Genomic DNA, 16,640 nt, shown 5'->3' with positions numbered 1-16,640 from the left:
GGAAGACCTGAAACCCTCCTTCGCCTCTCTACTCCATCACTTTGCTGAGTTCGAGGATGTCCCTGCGCTCATTTCTGAGGTAAACTTCATTCCTCGTACTTTTGGCTCCTCATTTGTCATTCACCCTAACATTTTAACTGAATTTTATTATGAAAATAATAGGTAACGCGCTTCAAATGTGGGGGCCTTGTTGTGGGTGCGAGTTTCAGCCATAGTCTGTGTGACAGGCCAGGGGCAGCGCAGTTTCTTAACAGAGTTGCAGAGATTTCTAGAGGAGAAGCAAAGCTTTCCATTGAACCAGTATGGCAGAGAGAAGTTCTCAAACCCCACCAACCTCTTATTGTCCGTTTTCCCCATGACGAGTTCTTTGAAAGTGGATTCCTCGTCAACCCTAGTTCTGCCATAAAGCCGAGTATTGTGAAGGCTGAAGACCTGGTCATCTCTTCATTTTTCTTGAGCTCGGATGCTTTACAAAGGATAAAACAACCCATCGCAGAGGAGCTGGAGGAGCATTGTACCACATCCGAAGTTTTATCCGTGCGTTGGCATGGTGAGCAAGAAAAATAGCTCTGGGAATTTCTCTTCATCGCGCTGTTAGGCTTATTTTCACTATGGACGTAAGGACGGTGTTAAAGCCCCCCCTTGCAAAAGGATACTACAACAATGTTGTGTACTTGGGATGTGCACGCAGCGCTACAGCACAAGAGGTTGTCAATGGATCCCTTTTGCATGCTGTGAAGTTGATATAGAAGGCAAAAACATCTGTAATCGACGAGTGCGTAAGATCGAGCATATCCTTCATGGAGATGAAACGTCCATTCCAAAAGATCACAAATGTGAAAATATGTCCCGAAGACACTTATCTTAGTGATTGGAGGTGGTTGAGATTTTATCATGTGGATTTGGCGTTGGGCTAGCCCACCATTGCTTATGTCCGGAAGACACTTATATTAGTGATTGGAGGTGGTTGGGATTTTATCATGTGGATTTTGGGTTGGGTCAGCCTAGCATTGTTTGGCCTGGCAAAATTTGTTGGAAGTACTACACACCTACATGCAGACACTTAGTTAGAGCATGGGACTACATGCAAGATTCCTTCTGCATGATTTACTCCTTGATTTGCTCCTTCTTTAACTCCACAACTAGTTAGTTCTTCTGCATGATTTACTCCTTGATTTGCTCCTTCTTTAACTCAGCAACTCATTAGCTTTTCTGCATGATTTACTCCATGTTTTTCTCATTCTTTCACTCCGCAACTGGCTAGTTCTCTCCGGAACTTATTGTAGGTGTTGAGTCTTCTCATTGATCACCATTATGGTGCATTACCTTGGGATCTTCACCCAGTAATGCTATGTCATGAGCATTGTAACCTATTTTCTAATGAATTATTCTTTTGTTCTTTCGATTTTCTTTTAGTGTTTTTGCTCTGCAAATCTGTGTGTTCAACCTTTACTAGCTAGATCCATTTTTGTAGGTGTTCTAACGCATTTACATGGTATGAGAGCCCACAGGTTGCTAGATAAAAGGTGCACTAGTACTTTATTTTGCATGTATTACATCTTGGAGATCGAAGATCAAAAGAAAAATGGAGTTTCCCAAAGCATTGATCCTAACACCATACAACTATCATGAATGGAAGGACCAAATGGCTCGATACCTTGATCAAAAGGGGTTGTACAGGATTACCATGGCTGCAGAAGTGGAACCCACTTCAGCCATAGAGAAATCCTAGTACTTAAACCATATGGATGAGGCCCACAGATCCATATGCATGTGCATCTCTCCAGAGTTGCAATTTCATCTATCTGCCTGCAATACTCCCAATGAGATTTGGAAAAAGGTTGAAAAACTCTACCAGAAACAAGATGAGATGAAAGGACATCTGCTCGAAGTGGAGCTACTATCATTGGATCCACGTAACTATGATAGAATTCAAGACTTCTTCACCAAATATAATGATCTATTACTGCAACTCAAGGGTTGTGGAATTCACAAATCCAAGGAGGGGAGTCGCCAAGTTGTTTCAATTATGTCAAAGCTCGGACTGGAATACTCTGTCTTTGTATCTACATTTCATTCAGTAAGGCTCGGAACAGGTAAATCCTACACTATGCCTTCTGTCATGCGGAAAGAGTCGATAGTGCGGACACAACCAACCTCCCTAGAAGCTTAAGGCTTTCTAGTGACAAACAAGACAATTAAGAGCAATCCTTCTCTAAATATGCATTTATCATACAAGAAATCAAGTGTTTAGATCCTACCTGTAATCCAACGCTGTTGTAGTAGTCCAGCCTTGTCGATCCGGATGAGCTCCTCCTTCTCTTCGAAGCCTGCATTCACTAACAATCAAACGATTAAATAGCACCTGAATATCTCATAAAATAAAACATATTTAACATACAGACCAAGGAGTATATGAAACAACTCATAAATAACAAATTGTTGAGAAGAATGGACTTATTTGTATTAATAGGAAACAAAAGAAACCATTACAACCTGAGCCTTGGTGTTGTGCAAGTTCCTCCCAGGGTCCAGCAAGAGTTTTCTTTTACTTTGATCAGCTCACCCACTTCCAAATGAAACAAGAAAGGATGACAATCTCTCCTCACAAGCTTCTACAAGGAAGTCCTAATATCAGCAGCATCTACCCTTAGGAATTTTCAGCTTTCAACCTCTCCTCCCTCTGGCCCAATACCTGTATTTATAGTGCTGTAGAGGAAGTTAATCAGGTCCACCATCAATGGGATAAGCCCCTCTTTGGGTGGGTTAGCTCCCCTCTTGATGGGATAAGTTCCTCTTCTATAGGGATACATGAACAATCTGGAGGCGCTCCATACACGTCAAACAAGCTTCTAGAATGCTCTAGAAATAACCACAAGTAACTTTTTTGGAGTGAAACTTGCGCTTATTGACCTTTACAGGAGTACGCACCCATTGCTTTACAGACAGAGCGTACAAGTACGCAGGTATTATGAACTTGGATTGCGTACCCGCAGGTAAGGCTGAGAGAAACTGCGTACCAGAGATAACTTGACTTTAAATGACTTTTCTCTCTTTCTTGGAGTTTGACATGGAAAGCAGAGGCATGAGACTTGCCAAGGAGGATAGTATGACAGTTTGATGGAGCCATACTAACTGCAAATAGTCATGGTGACATTTTTTAGTGTAACAGATTGCCTCCTAAAGTGCGAAGCCTGAAGTAGATTTAGGGTTTCAAATCATCTAGGAAGGGTGAAGTACTTTATCATTTCAAGGATTATCTTGTGGAGAGCCTGGCCAGAACCTGCAAATATTCAACACAAAATACATATATAAGATGATATCATCACTGAGGTAGGCATTCCCATACTGAGATTGAAAACTTTAACTAACAATCTAACTACTGCTCTGATACAGGAATGATTTCGCAATACATCATAATCATAGACTCATGTAAACGCAGTATGGACGCAGCCATCTGTTTATAGTTAGTCTACTTATACAATGAATACAAAACTTCTCGCAGCCTGGATGGTGGAAACTAGATCCAGGGTCCTCATTTCTACTTCCCAAATTGGTACGATTCTATCCATGTGAATAGATGAGTTGATGTCGAACATGGTAGAAACCACTTGATTACCAGTCAATGATGTAAACCGTTAACAAGTGTGAGAGAAACCACCAGTGATGTCAATGGTTCTCAAAGTACCCAGTACAGTCCATGAGATGTGAATGAATGAGTCGATGTCGAACACGTCATGGAATCCTTCGATCGAAAGTCAATGATGTAAACTGTCATCAAAGGCGAGAAACCTGCCATTGATGCATGCAGACTTCAAGGTACTGTCGATTTCTAAGTCATCTTTCTAGATAATGTGCTGATGTCGATAGAAAGCGACCCGTTGCAGGCAAGCCCACAACACGAAATCATAGTTCAAGTTGAAGAAATGTTGCTGTAAGGACTGACTCAGGGATGGTCAAAATGGATGAAAAGTATTTTGCATATGAATGGTTTATTTGCAGAGACCTCTTGAACACATAACGACACGACAGATGGCTTGGCGACGATTGACCCAAAGTTAATACCTAGAAACGGTTGAAGACTTTCAAAGTAGTTTAATCAACTTTAAGACAAGGGATTTCCCAACCCAGGTGAATGAAAAATGTCGTGTTCAAGAGTGGTAGTAAGGTTCTTCTGTGACAAAGGATAACAAATAGGTTCATTCTTCTCTATTTTCCCCCACCATTTCTGGCAAGTACCTCTTTATTTTTTACAAGCTTGAGGAGGATAACATATGCTTGATTATAAGCTCATCCTTCGGATGAGTCCAACTTAGTTTAGATTCGAACCCTAAGAAGGAGTGGTTCGTTCCTGTTTGTAATCGAACAGGTCCTTTACTGTGAAATTTTAACGAGTCCAGTATAGGAGAAACTCGGCGTTTTTCAATTTTAGAGAGTCTGAAAAAACTAAAGAAGACTCCAGGGTTGAACTTTTTCGTAAATTTGTGTCCCTCAAGCCCGAAAAAGTATAAAATAATACCTGAGAGAACCGCTTGATCTTGCGACCAAGGAGTACTTTCATGATTAGTGCCTCTGACCTGAAAAGTAAAAAGTGATCAAGGACACGTCGTTTTATTTCCAATATCGAGTTTGAAACGACAAAAACCCGGCAATCTTTTCTTGTTTTTACGGTCAGAAAAGGGCTATAAGGGGACCGTCTTTTAATTCCGTTTTAACGAGTGTAAAAGAAACGCTCGGCAATCTTTTCATGTTTTAGGAGTCAGAAAAGGGCTTAAAAGATGACTCTGATGTTTTAGTTCGTGAAAAATGATAATTTTCTCTGAAAGTCCTTTTGTCCTGCACAAAAACAACACATTACTCATACCTGTTTAAGATAGGCAAAAATACATTGAAAAATATCTCTCTATGGTGAAAAATAAACAAACCTAGCATTCATTTATCCAAAAAACCTATAAAAAGACTTTTTACCATGTCATTTTTACCATTTTACTGTTGAGGGAGAGAAAAGGGCTTTTGACAAGAAACTTCCCGTGGACTTTGCGGAGAATCCAACCGTCGGAATCGAGCGCCGTCTCTTTCAGGTATTTCACAACATCCTCCTCTTCAATTTCATCCGTTTAGAATTTCATTTCAAGTTTTAGTTTGATTTTTTAGAGGGTTTGGGGTTTTAGGATGCGCTTTTCGGGGTACGCAGGTGCCCCATGGGTGACCTGCGTGCCCCGACATTTTCGTATATGGGAAAATGGTCGGAGTACGCAGCCCACCTTTAGAACAGCTGCGTATCGCCACTCTGTTTCTGAACGCGGGGTGCGTACTCCGTGCAAAGCAGATTTTCAAAACCCAAACTCAAAACCTAACCATCAAAATTTGATTTAATGAATTCTAATCAATGTTTTTTGGTGTGTAGATTGCCCACCATGCTAGATTGGCGTGAAAGAGAACACGAAGATGTCGATTTGGCCACAATAGATCATCAACCCTCCATTGATGCTTTGAAGGCATGCGGTCTCTACAAGTACTGGGCCATACCTGGCATGAGGGCCCAGGTGCCATTCTTAGAGTGGCTGGTTGAAAGGTGGAACATCCAGGAACAATGTTTCTACATCGGAGGGCACCAGCTCGAGATAGAGCCCTTTGACATATATTTTCTCACTGGTTTGCCTAATAGGGGCGAGCAACTGTCTTTGTTCGGGACTAGGCCGGGTGGCCAATCCCTTGCTAGTCTCCGGCTAGAGTGGTGCAACAATCAGAACCAGGAGAAAGGGATAGAAATAAAGTATATATCCCTGCCTGAACTTATGGTAATTGCCTTTACAGTTACCAGACTCTGCGGCGCAGCTGCTTTGCATATTGCCACTGGGTCCCAAATGCGGATGGCGATAGATTGCTACCGAGGCACCATTTTCAACTGGTGCGATGCTGTGTTGGCCAACATGAAGGGCCAACTAACTAGGGCAAAGAACGGGCAACTAAAGACCTTTGGATATAGGCCTTTAGTTGTGGGCTTTGCCCTAGAGAGAGTTCTGATGCTTATCCCTCAGCATCTCACTGTTGCAGTTGGGCCACCTTGGGAGCCAAAGTTGATACGATGGGTTACGGTGATGGCCCGACATCCTGATGAGGGAGCGGGAGTTGTTGGATTTCCTGCTAGTTACTTTCACTGGTTAGAGAACCAGGTCTTTGCGATTCAGGACTTTCCTTATGCCGGAGTAGATTTTCGCGGTGATCCGGACATGGTTCTTCCACAGGGAGAACAATGGGACGACAGAGGTACTTCATTTTTCACATGTTTTTTAAATTATTTACTTTTTATTTGTTTTTATATCGTCTCAAAACTGACAGTGAAAATTTTCAAAATGCAGATGTAGGTCCACAGTGTCCGGCCAATCTCCGGCCATTCGAGAGAAGAGTACCAGTTGCACCAACACCGGCCCCACAGGATGCGGCCGCAGAGACCTTAGCCGAGCTGGAACAGGACCTAGAGCGTCTCACGGCGGACATACCAGAGACGACTATAGACGATATTCCTATCCGGCCTCAGCGCTATGTGGTCGCAGTCCCAGGACCTTTCAGGAGGTTCCTATGTAGGGTAGCGCGGGCAGTGGTCTCGTATAGAGAGCACCACCAGTGATTGGCTAGTCACTTTTTGTAGACACATGTGACATTTTGGTTTTTTGTACTTATCATTTTTGCTGATCATAAGGTGTTTTTCAACCTATGATCAAAGACGATGTATATTTTGACACACTCCTATCTATATATATCATTATTACCGGCTTATCTTGTTAAACATGTGTGATTAAATGTTAATGTCTTTAAATTTACATGTATGATTATCGCAAATGTCTGTCTAACATTCGAGAAGAAATTGCATCTGCTAATGTATTAAAAGACCTTGGAATATGTTGATATTCGATGTAATCAAATTCACGTTCCAAAAGACGCACTCTCAAAAATAACCTTAATAACACTGGATTTCTAATGGCATAAACTCTATTAAGCTGTAATACAACGAGTTCAGAATCTAACCTCACTATCAAACTCCGAATCCCAAACGAAATAGATTCAGATAATAATTCAATCACTGCACTGTATTCTGCAATGTTGTTTGTTGTTTGACCGAGGCTCACCCCATGCATAGAAACTAACTCGTCAGAGGGCGAATAGATAACCCAAGCTGCGGAAGAGATATTTCGTGTACTACGACAAGCACCATCAGCAAATCCAATGTACGTTTGGAGAGGCATCGACATCTGCAAACATCAAAGGTAAAACCAAGATAAGCAGAATAACGATGAAAAACACACTTAGACTAAGCACACGGTCTATTCTAACAAACACACTAGCTAGAAAGAGAAAATTAACCTAACTATCCTAACAAAAAAAATCTTCACATCCACCATTTAAGCATAGTACCTCTTTAGGTAAAGTCCATTTCTGGGTTTACCCAAAGAGTCCCCATCAAAGTCAACCAGCTCATAGGCCCCTTTTGCTAGCTTTCGCTTAACAATGTAGGGTCCATGCCACATAGGAACGAACTTTCCAGCACCTAATTTATCGTTAGCTTGATCATACAATAGCACTAGGTCTCCTTTCGAAAAATTTCGAGGGGTCACATTTCGATCATACTGAGCTTTCATTCGTTTTGCATGAGTCTCGATTGCCAGTGCAGCATCGCGTCGAGTCTCATCTAGTTGAGCTAAGTATAATAAACGCTTCTCCTCTTCGGAAGTAGCTGGAAGTAATTCGACAACCATTTGAAGTGATGGGATTTCGCATTCAATGGGCAGCATGGCTTCCAAACCATAAACTAGTTGGAAAGGAGTGAACCCTGTTGATGTTTTCACCGAAGTTCGATTCCCCAAAGCGCAGAAAATAACATGTTGTGCCAATTCGACCGATGAATGCCAATGATTCATCGGATCATGATGACCAAAACTTTGTTGATGGACTCAACCAGACCGTTGGCTTGTGGATAATAAGGAGTTGAGCTATCGTGGCGCAAACCAAGCTGGCCTGTAAGTTTTGTCATCATAATGTTTCGAAAATGGCGCCCATGGTCAGTGATTATCGCTTGTGGGACACCAAACCTAGCAATAATGTGATTGAATACGAAAATCGCAGCTGTCTTGCCGTCTGCCTCGAATGTAGGCATCGCCTCGGCCCACTTAGTAAAATAATCAACCGCAAGGATGATATACGCATGCCCCCCGGCCGAGTGAGGGTTACATGTAATAAAGTTGATACCCCATTTAGCAAAAGGACCAACGGCAATTATAGCGTGGAGAGGAGTTGGTGGTGCGCGCATCTTGCGATCAAACACTTGACAGTTGTGGCATTTTCGGACCGTAATGATACAATCTTTAAACATGGACGGCCAGAAATAGCCAGCACTTAAACAAGGAGTATATGAAACAACTCATAAATAACAAATTGTTGAGAAGAATGGACTTATTTGTATTAATAGGAAACAAAAGAAACCGTTACAACCTGAGCCTTGGTGTTGTGCAAGTTCCTCCCAGGGTTCGACAAGAGTTTTCCTTTACTTTGATCAGCTCACCCACTTCCAAATGAAACAAGAAAGGATGACAATCTCTCCTCACAAGTTTCTACAAGGAAGTCCTAATCTCAGCAGCATCTACCCTTAGGAATTTTCAGCTTTCAACCTCTCCTCCCTCTGGCCCAATGCCTGTATTTATAGTGTTGTAGAGGAACTTAATCAGGTCCACCATCAATGGGATAAGCCCCTCTTTGGGTGGGTTAGCTCCCCTCTTGATGGGATAAGTTCCTCTTCTATAGGGATACATGAACCATCTGGAGGCGCTCCATACACGTCAAACAAGCTTCTAGAATGCTCTAGAAATAACCACAAGTAACATTTTTGGAGTGAAACTTGCGCTTATTGACCTTTACAGGAGTACGCACCCATTGCTTTACAGACAGAGCGTACAAGTACGCAGGTATTATGAACTTGGATTGCGTACCCGCAGGTAAGGCTGAGAGAAACTGCGTACCAGAGATAACTTGACTTTAAATGACTTTTCTCTCTTTCTTGGAGTTTGACATGGAAAGCAGAGGCATGAGACTTGCCAAGGAGGATAGTATGATAGTTTGATGGAGCCATACTAACTGCAAATAGTCATGGTGACATTTTTTAGTGTAACACCTTCTCTCAAAGAGTTCATAGAGTCCCTTACTTTTGAGCAAGAAAAAATCATTGGCATGGGGAAAATCAAACCTCCAAAAGCGCATGCACTTGCTGCGCATGATGGCAGCCACAATAATAATCACAAATCTAATTCAAATAAGAAAAATCAGTAGCAAAAAGACAAAGGAAAAGTGCATTCCCATCCAAAGAAGGAAGGGTACATCAAGCCCTTCAATGACTCCTCCGGCTCGAGAAATGAGAAAGGGAACAAAGGAAACAGATGCACCTACTGTCAAAGAGGTTTCCATCCAAAATCCTCTTGCATGAAGAAAAAAATTGACCAAATGGAAAAAATCCTTTAGAAGCACAACCTTGGGGACCACATCCCTCAAGGCGCTAAGAAGAAAACTAAGGATTTGCTGCACGGGAAAGGTAACAATTTTCATGCTTTAGTTTCAATTAATTCTTCCCCTGATGCATGGATTATAGATTCTGGTGCATCACATCATATGGTTGCTGCAAAGGAAGTCTCTTCCTCTTTGGATGCATGCAAAGGATCTCCCATCCTCATGGGATATGACTCACCTATTGAATTCACCGGAAAGTTAGAGTGGAACTTTTACACGGAAGCTTTGAAGATGTGCTTCACGTTCCAAAACTTTGGGTAAACCTACTTTCAGTTTATTAGATCACTCATTCAGGTCCTGGAAAGATAGTGGAATTCACTCCAGATGCAATGAACATATATGGCCTACATAGTAGCTCCAAAATTGCAACCGGTAAGCTAAACAATGGAGCGAGACTGTATACATTTTCTGAATTTATTGAATCTGATTCCTCCTTATTACTTACACATGCTGATGATAGTAGTAGGCTTTGGCACAAGAGATTTGGTGACTTAAATTACAGGTACATGCAACAACTAAGCAAGCATGAGATGGTATAAGGCTTGTCAAATATCAATTTCTCCAAAGGAGTTTGTGAAGGGTGTGTCCTTGGCAAACATCCTAGAGAAAAGTTTGACATTGGCAAGACTCACAGAGAATCTCCTTTAGATCTGATCCATAGTGATCTCATGGGGCCTTTTCCTCATCCTTCCATCAACAAAGCAAGGTATGTGCTTACATTTATTGATGCTTTCTCAAAGTATACTTGGGTGTATCTTCTCTGGAACAAATCTGAAGTTTTTGTGCACTTTGAAAATTTCAAAGCACTAGTTGAGACACAGTCTAAGAGAAAGATCAAAGCCCTCTGTACAGACAATGAGGGGGAATATGTTAAAAAATCACATCAGAACCTTTGCCTTCAGTTCGGCATACAATTGCAGTACACAATTCCATACACTCCGCAGCAGAACGGAGTTGCTGAGAGAAAGAACCAATCTCTCAAAGAGATGGCTTACTACATGCTTCATGCTAAATCACTGCCTCATAAGCTATGGGCCAAAGCACTTAATTGTGCTAACTACATCCAGAATAGATCTCCTCATAGATCTGTCAAGGATCAGACCCCCTTTGAGGCTTGGAGTGGCACTAAACCGGAGGTCACCCACTTTCGTGTTTTTGGCTTTCGAGCATGGCCAGGATCCCCTCTGGAAAGAGGAAAGCTCTTGATGCACAAAGCATTGAGTGCATCTTTATTGGATACCCTGATGGTGTGAAGGGATAGCAACTCCTGATTTCCTCTACAAACAAGCTCATCATTGAGCGAAGTGTCAAATTTGAGGAAAGTCTCTTGCATGCACCTCAATCGTCACATGCAGACACCTTTTATCTACCTCATGTCCGAGATGATGAGTCAATACACTCAAATGCAGATACAAAGCATGCAGATTCTACGATAGAGCATGCAAATGCAGAGATAGAGTCTTCAGATACAAATCCAGTGCATGCATATGATGATCTACATCCAAGCCCAGATTGGGATTCTAGCAGCGAATCAAATTCCCATGTTATAAATCAGAGAACAAGGAGCTTACGTGAGATATATGCACAAGACCACCCAGTTGCTAGAAATGGTCTTGTGGGGGATAATTCTGAACTGTAGAGGACTAGCTCAGAGTTGATTGAGCCTCGTCTTGCCCTCACTGCCACTGAACCATCGCCATCCTGGCATTGTCATTTGGTTTAGTCTTCTGATCCACAGTCTTATGCTGAGGCTGCTGGGCATCCATCTTGGGAGTCCGCCATGGAGGAGGAGTATAACTCCCTCCTCGAGAACCAGACCTGGGATCTGATCCCCCTTCCTTCAGGAAGGAAACTTGTCTGATGCAAATGGGTCTACAAGACCAAGAGTGCTACAGATGGGAAAATCTCCAGACAAAAAGCTAGGCTAGTAGCCAAAGGCTTCCAATAAGTGCATGGCATTGATTATGATGAGAACTTTGCTCCAATAGAAAAGATGGATTCCATATACCTTACACTTGCCATTGCGGCTTCCTAGGGATGGGAAGTACATCAGATGGATGTGAAGAATGCCTTTCTTCACGGAGACCTATTAGAGGAGATTTACATGGAGCAGCCACATGGTTTCATTTAGGATTCATCTTTGGTCTGTAGACTGAAAAAATCTCTCTGCGGCCTTAAGCAAGCCCTAAGAGCTTGGTATGAAAAGATGGACAAAACTTTGAAAGATGTAAGTCTGATCCGAATGTTTACATGCTCAGGACACATGATTCTCTTCTTATCTTAGTTTTGTATGTGGATGATCTCTTGATCACCGGTAGCTCGGTTTTAGCCATTGCTGCAATCAAGAGGGCCTTGCATGATAGGTTCTTGATGACGAACATGGGTCCATCACACTTCTTTCTTGGTCTTGAGATCATTCATGATGCCACAGGAATCAAACTCTCTCAGTCTAAGTATGCATGAGATCTCCTTGAGAGATTTCACATGACTAACTGTAAGCCAGCATAGACTCATTTTCTGTCTGGGGTTTGCCTTGAGGATGGAGGTGACACTCCATTAGTTGACAACACTCTCTATTGACAGCTAATGGGGAGCTTATTGTACCTCATCCACTCTAGACCAGATAGCTCATATGCAATAGGGGTAGTTTCCAGATACATGAAGGAGCCACATGAGCTACACTGGAATGCTACCAAGCGCATCCTCCGATATGTGTAGGGCACCATCACCTTTGGGATTCACTATGCAGAAGGCACTACATTGAATCTCCTTGGCTTAACTGATTCTAATTGGGCGGGTGACAATATTGATCGCAAGTCCACCTCTGGATATTCACTCAGTCTAGGGTCTGGCCTTATCTGTTAGTCAAGCAAGAAGCAGGCTATTATTGCTCTCTCTTCAACCGAGGCCGAGTACAGAGGAGTAGTCAACATCACAATTTAGGCTCTGTGGCTACAACACTTCCTCACTAAGTTGGGCGTCCAGTTCCACCAGTGCATTGTCATCTGGTGTTACAACCAGAGCACTCACAAATTTTGCAGGGATCCAGTACAACAGCAACGGACGAAGCACATAGAGATCCATATGCACTACATCAGAGACTTAGTACATGATCGGGTCATTGATTTACAGTTCTTGTCCTTCAGTAGAATAGACTGCAGACATCTTCAACAAGACATTCACTGAGCAGAAGTTTCTCTCTCTGCGCAATCGTCTTGGAGTGAAGGACACAGTTACTTAGCAACTATCTTTTCTTTCTCTTTTCTTTTGATTACATTGTATTTTGAGGGGGGTTTTTTCCCACGAGGTTTTCCATCTTTCCTCAATTTTAGTACAAGTTGCATTGTATTTTGGGTGACCTTTGGCCTTAGTTGCCAAGGCCCATTTTCTATTTTTCCCCATACTGGTGTTTAGGGGGGGTGTTGGAAGTACTACACACCTACATGCGAACACTTAGTTAGAGCATGGGACTACATGCAAGATTCCTTCTACATGATTTACTCCTTGATTTGCTCCTTCTTTAACTCCGCAGCTGGTTAGTTCTTCTGCATGATTTACTCCCTGATTTGCTCCTTCTTTAACTCCGCAACTGGTTAATTCTTCTGCATGATTTACTCCCTGATTTGCTCCTTCTTTCACTCCGCAACTGGCTAGCTCTCTCCGGAACTTGTTGTAGGTGTTGAGTCTTCTCATTGATCACCACTATGGTGCATTACCTTGGGATCTTCACCTAGTATTTCTATATCGTGAGAATCGTAACCTATTTTCTAATGAATCATTCTTTTGTTCTTTCGATTTTCTTTTAATGTTTTTTCTCTGCAAAGTTGTATGTTCAACCTTTACTAGCTAGATCCATATGTGCAGGTTTTCTAACACATCTACAAAATTTTATTCTGTGGAATTTTAATGTTGCCTCCGCCAGAGAGCAAGAGCGGAGTCACGATGGTATTCTGCTTGCCACCCCAAGCATTGAAAGCCCTCCAAACCGAAATGAATCATTTCATGTGAAGTCGTGGTTATAAAATGCCAAACAAATTTGGAAAAATGCTCTTTACGTTTTATATATACTACTAATAATAGCTATGAACTATAAAGTCGTCAATTCATAAGATAAGGATATGTGTGAATTTATAACATGTATAATAAGTGTTACACAATAGCTAGTAGTTATAGCTTAATTTAAATATAGCTAATAGGAGCATGAATTGTTAACATGGTGTGAAATGATCAATTAAAAATTTTATAAAAAAAATAGAAATGAATGTGAAAATTTTATGATAGAATGTTTCTTTTTAGTGAGCGTCTTACTTTATTGGTTGTAATGAAGCTTTATAAAAAAAAATTTTTGGAAGTGTTTGGTTCAAATTGATACAAAGAAACTTAGTTTCAACTCAATGAGATGTCAATTCTAGGAAACTTGTTTTGCACAAGCAATTGTCTCTTACAATGTTCATGGGAATTGAACATGATTGATATAGAGTTGAATGCAATTGTGTTTGTGGTAGTGAAGGCATGAGAATATGAAACAAAATTTTATTGTTATCATTCAAATGACGTCTCTTTCTTTTGCAAAGAAAAATTGAGTTCAGATAATCTATAATTTGTGATTTATATAAAATTAATTTTTAAATTAAATTGTAAAAATATGTGAATTAATATTTATGAATAACTCGTAATAACAATTATTTAAATAAAATATATCATTATCCCTTTTCAATTTTTTTCTAAATATTATAAGTCTGTCTATGATTTGTGACTTAGTACTAAATTGACTGGATTTGATAGTCCTTTGAATAAAACTAGGAATAAAGTTGTAATAGATTAAACAACATTAACAAAATTCACATATTAACTTTTTGCTTGGTAATTGAGACCAATCATTCACACATTAACATTTTTCATGGTAATTGAGAACAATCTCTTGTGTTTGATTCGAGGAAAGAAAATAAAATGACTTTAATGACCCAAATGAAACAAATGAGAAATTGAACACTAACTTCGTAATAAATTTTGAACAATATTCAGCGACTTGAGACATAATATGAAACTTCAAAGTGGGACCCTGATTGTATCCCAGCTGGAGTTTCAAATCCTTTGACTTGCAAGAACAATAGACATTAATCAGAGACACAAAAAAAAATAAAAAAGATTGCTTGAATTCAAAAAGTGTAGTTTCTTAAATAATGCTGAGAAAAAAACGCTCTGGGCAGCCATAGCGATTAGGGTTTCTGCGAAAGCATCAACGGCGCAGACAGTACAGCTCTGGCCCTGCTCACAAACCAGACCACATCCACTGGCGCGTAGCAAAACGACAGAGCATTAGAGCGGCTCTATGGAAAACACTCGGGGGGGGGGCGTCAGAGCCCTCCCCAATGCAGCATGATCCGGAGCAGGCGTTCCTATTTGGATCGGTTGACAAGGAGATCTTGAACAATGGGAATAGGCAGCAGCAAGGAAACCAGAAGACAGGAGGACGAAAGGACCCAGCCAGCAGCACTCAAGACAGAGGGAAAAATCAGGAGGAAACACCGAAAGTATCCTCAACAACATGCAAGCCAATAGCCACAGAAAGGCCACGAATAGAGCTACCTGGAGACAAGATAGATGCTCGAATCGAGTTCATGAGGGATCACGCCATTATTGGGAAGTTTATAGGGTTCTGGCCCACGGAAAGAGCCTTATACGGATGGATCGCAGCGAAATGGAAGCCAAAAGGAGACGTCACCTTGCAGCTAGGGCCAAAGGGCTTCTTCACAGTTATTTTCTACTGTATTGAGGACAAACTCAGGGTACTGGGAACAGGGCCACACTTCTTCAACGCTGCGGGCTTGTATATGAGAGATTGGATACCGAGATTCAATCCGGATAAGGAAGATCTCACATGGGCGCCAGTGTGGATCAGAATGTATGGTCTTCCAGATGAATACTGGGACGAGGACGTACTCAAGAAAATAGGAAATGGGCTAGGGGAGTACATCAGGACTGCAGAAGAGACCAAGTTGCGCAGATTCATTTCCTACGCTCGCATCTGCGTCTTCATGCGACTGAATGAAGCATTACCAAAATCGGTAAGTCTCTCCCACCGTGACGAAGAGTGGACTCAACCCTTGGACTATGAGCATGTACCCTTCCAGTGCAGAAGATGCCATGCTCTTGGGCATCTTTTCCGTGACTGTCCCCTGAACACCAAAGCCACCTCACCTGATCCTTTAGTTTCTGCTTCCCAAGATGGCTTCACCAAAGCCCCAAGCCGTAGACGTGCACACAAGAAACCTTCCAATGGGCTCAAGACCCAGCAAAACAACACTTTTGGCCAAGCTTCTAAGAACAGTTTCGAAATCCTGGCTCAATCCTCTGATGATCTTCCCCCTATCTCTGAGTCTAACCCTTCCCATCCCTCATCCTCCGCCCCCCCCCCCCTCCCCCAGCTTCCTCCCCCAAACGCCACACCCCCATAATCTTCCATGATATCCCCTCAGGAGATAGGAAAGAACCGACAGAGAAAGAAAAGGATATGGAAATTGATGGAAAGCTAGACCCTCCCTCTAGCTCAGGGATAAATGGGGCAGAAGGCAATCAGGTGCAACAGATGGAAGAAGAACCAGAAAGCATAGACCTGCATGGCCTAGACATTCTGGAACTGGAACTAGCATGCAAAACGAAAGCATATGATAGCATATCTGAAACCCAACTCAACAAGCTGGAGGTGGTTATCTCGAGAGCTTACCAGCAGCAGCAACTAGGGATTCAACCAGGAAGCTAGTGGGATGGAAGCCACCCCCCAAAAGAAACCAAAAAGAGAGGACGAAGAACAGATCTACAGAGAATGATCGAGATTGGGAAACTCCTGGTAGACTCAGGCAGGTATACGAAATTGACAAAGTACTATAAACCCTCTGCCAATAGTTGAACCATGAAGCTGGTATCATGGAACTTAAGAGGGCTCAACAGCCCAGGGAAACTTAGAATGTTAAAAAACATGATTAAAATGGAAAAGCCGCAAATATGCTTACTCCAGGAAACCAAATGTAATGGATCTACATTAGGTAGCATTCTCACAAAAGTTTGGCCAGGTTGTCGTTCAA

General features: G+C 41.8%; 1 pseudogene; it reads left to right on the top strand.

Moving 5' to 3' along the window:
- Positions 1-13,563, top strand: part of LOC149243659 (3'-N-debenzoyl-2'-deoxytaxol N-benzoyltransferase-like) — a 13,934-nt pseudogene extending 371 nt beyond the window's left edge.
- Positions 13,564-16,640: the final 3,077 nt, after the last annotated feature.

This window comes from Pinus tabuliformis, chromosome 8, assembly GCF_031772625.1.
Source record: "Pinus tabuliformis cultivar Carrire ecotype Pingquan chromosome 8, CPIR1, whole genome shotgun sequence".
Classification (NCBI taxonomy): Eukaryota; Viridiplantae; Streptophyta; class Pinopsida; order Pinales; family Pinaceae; genus Pinus; species Pinus tabuliformis.
This window is presented reverse-complemented; position numbering and strand designations above follow the sequence as displayed.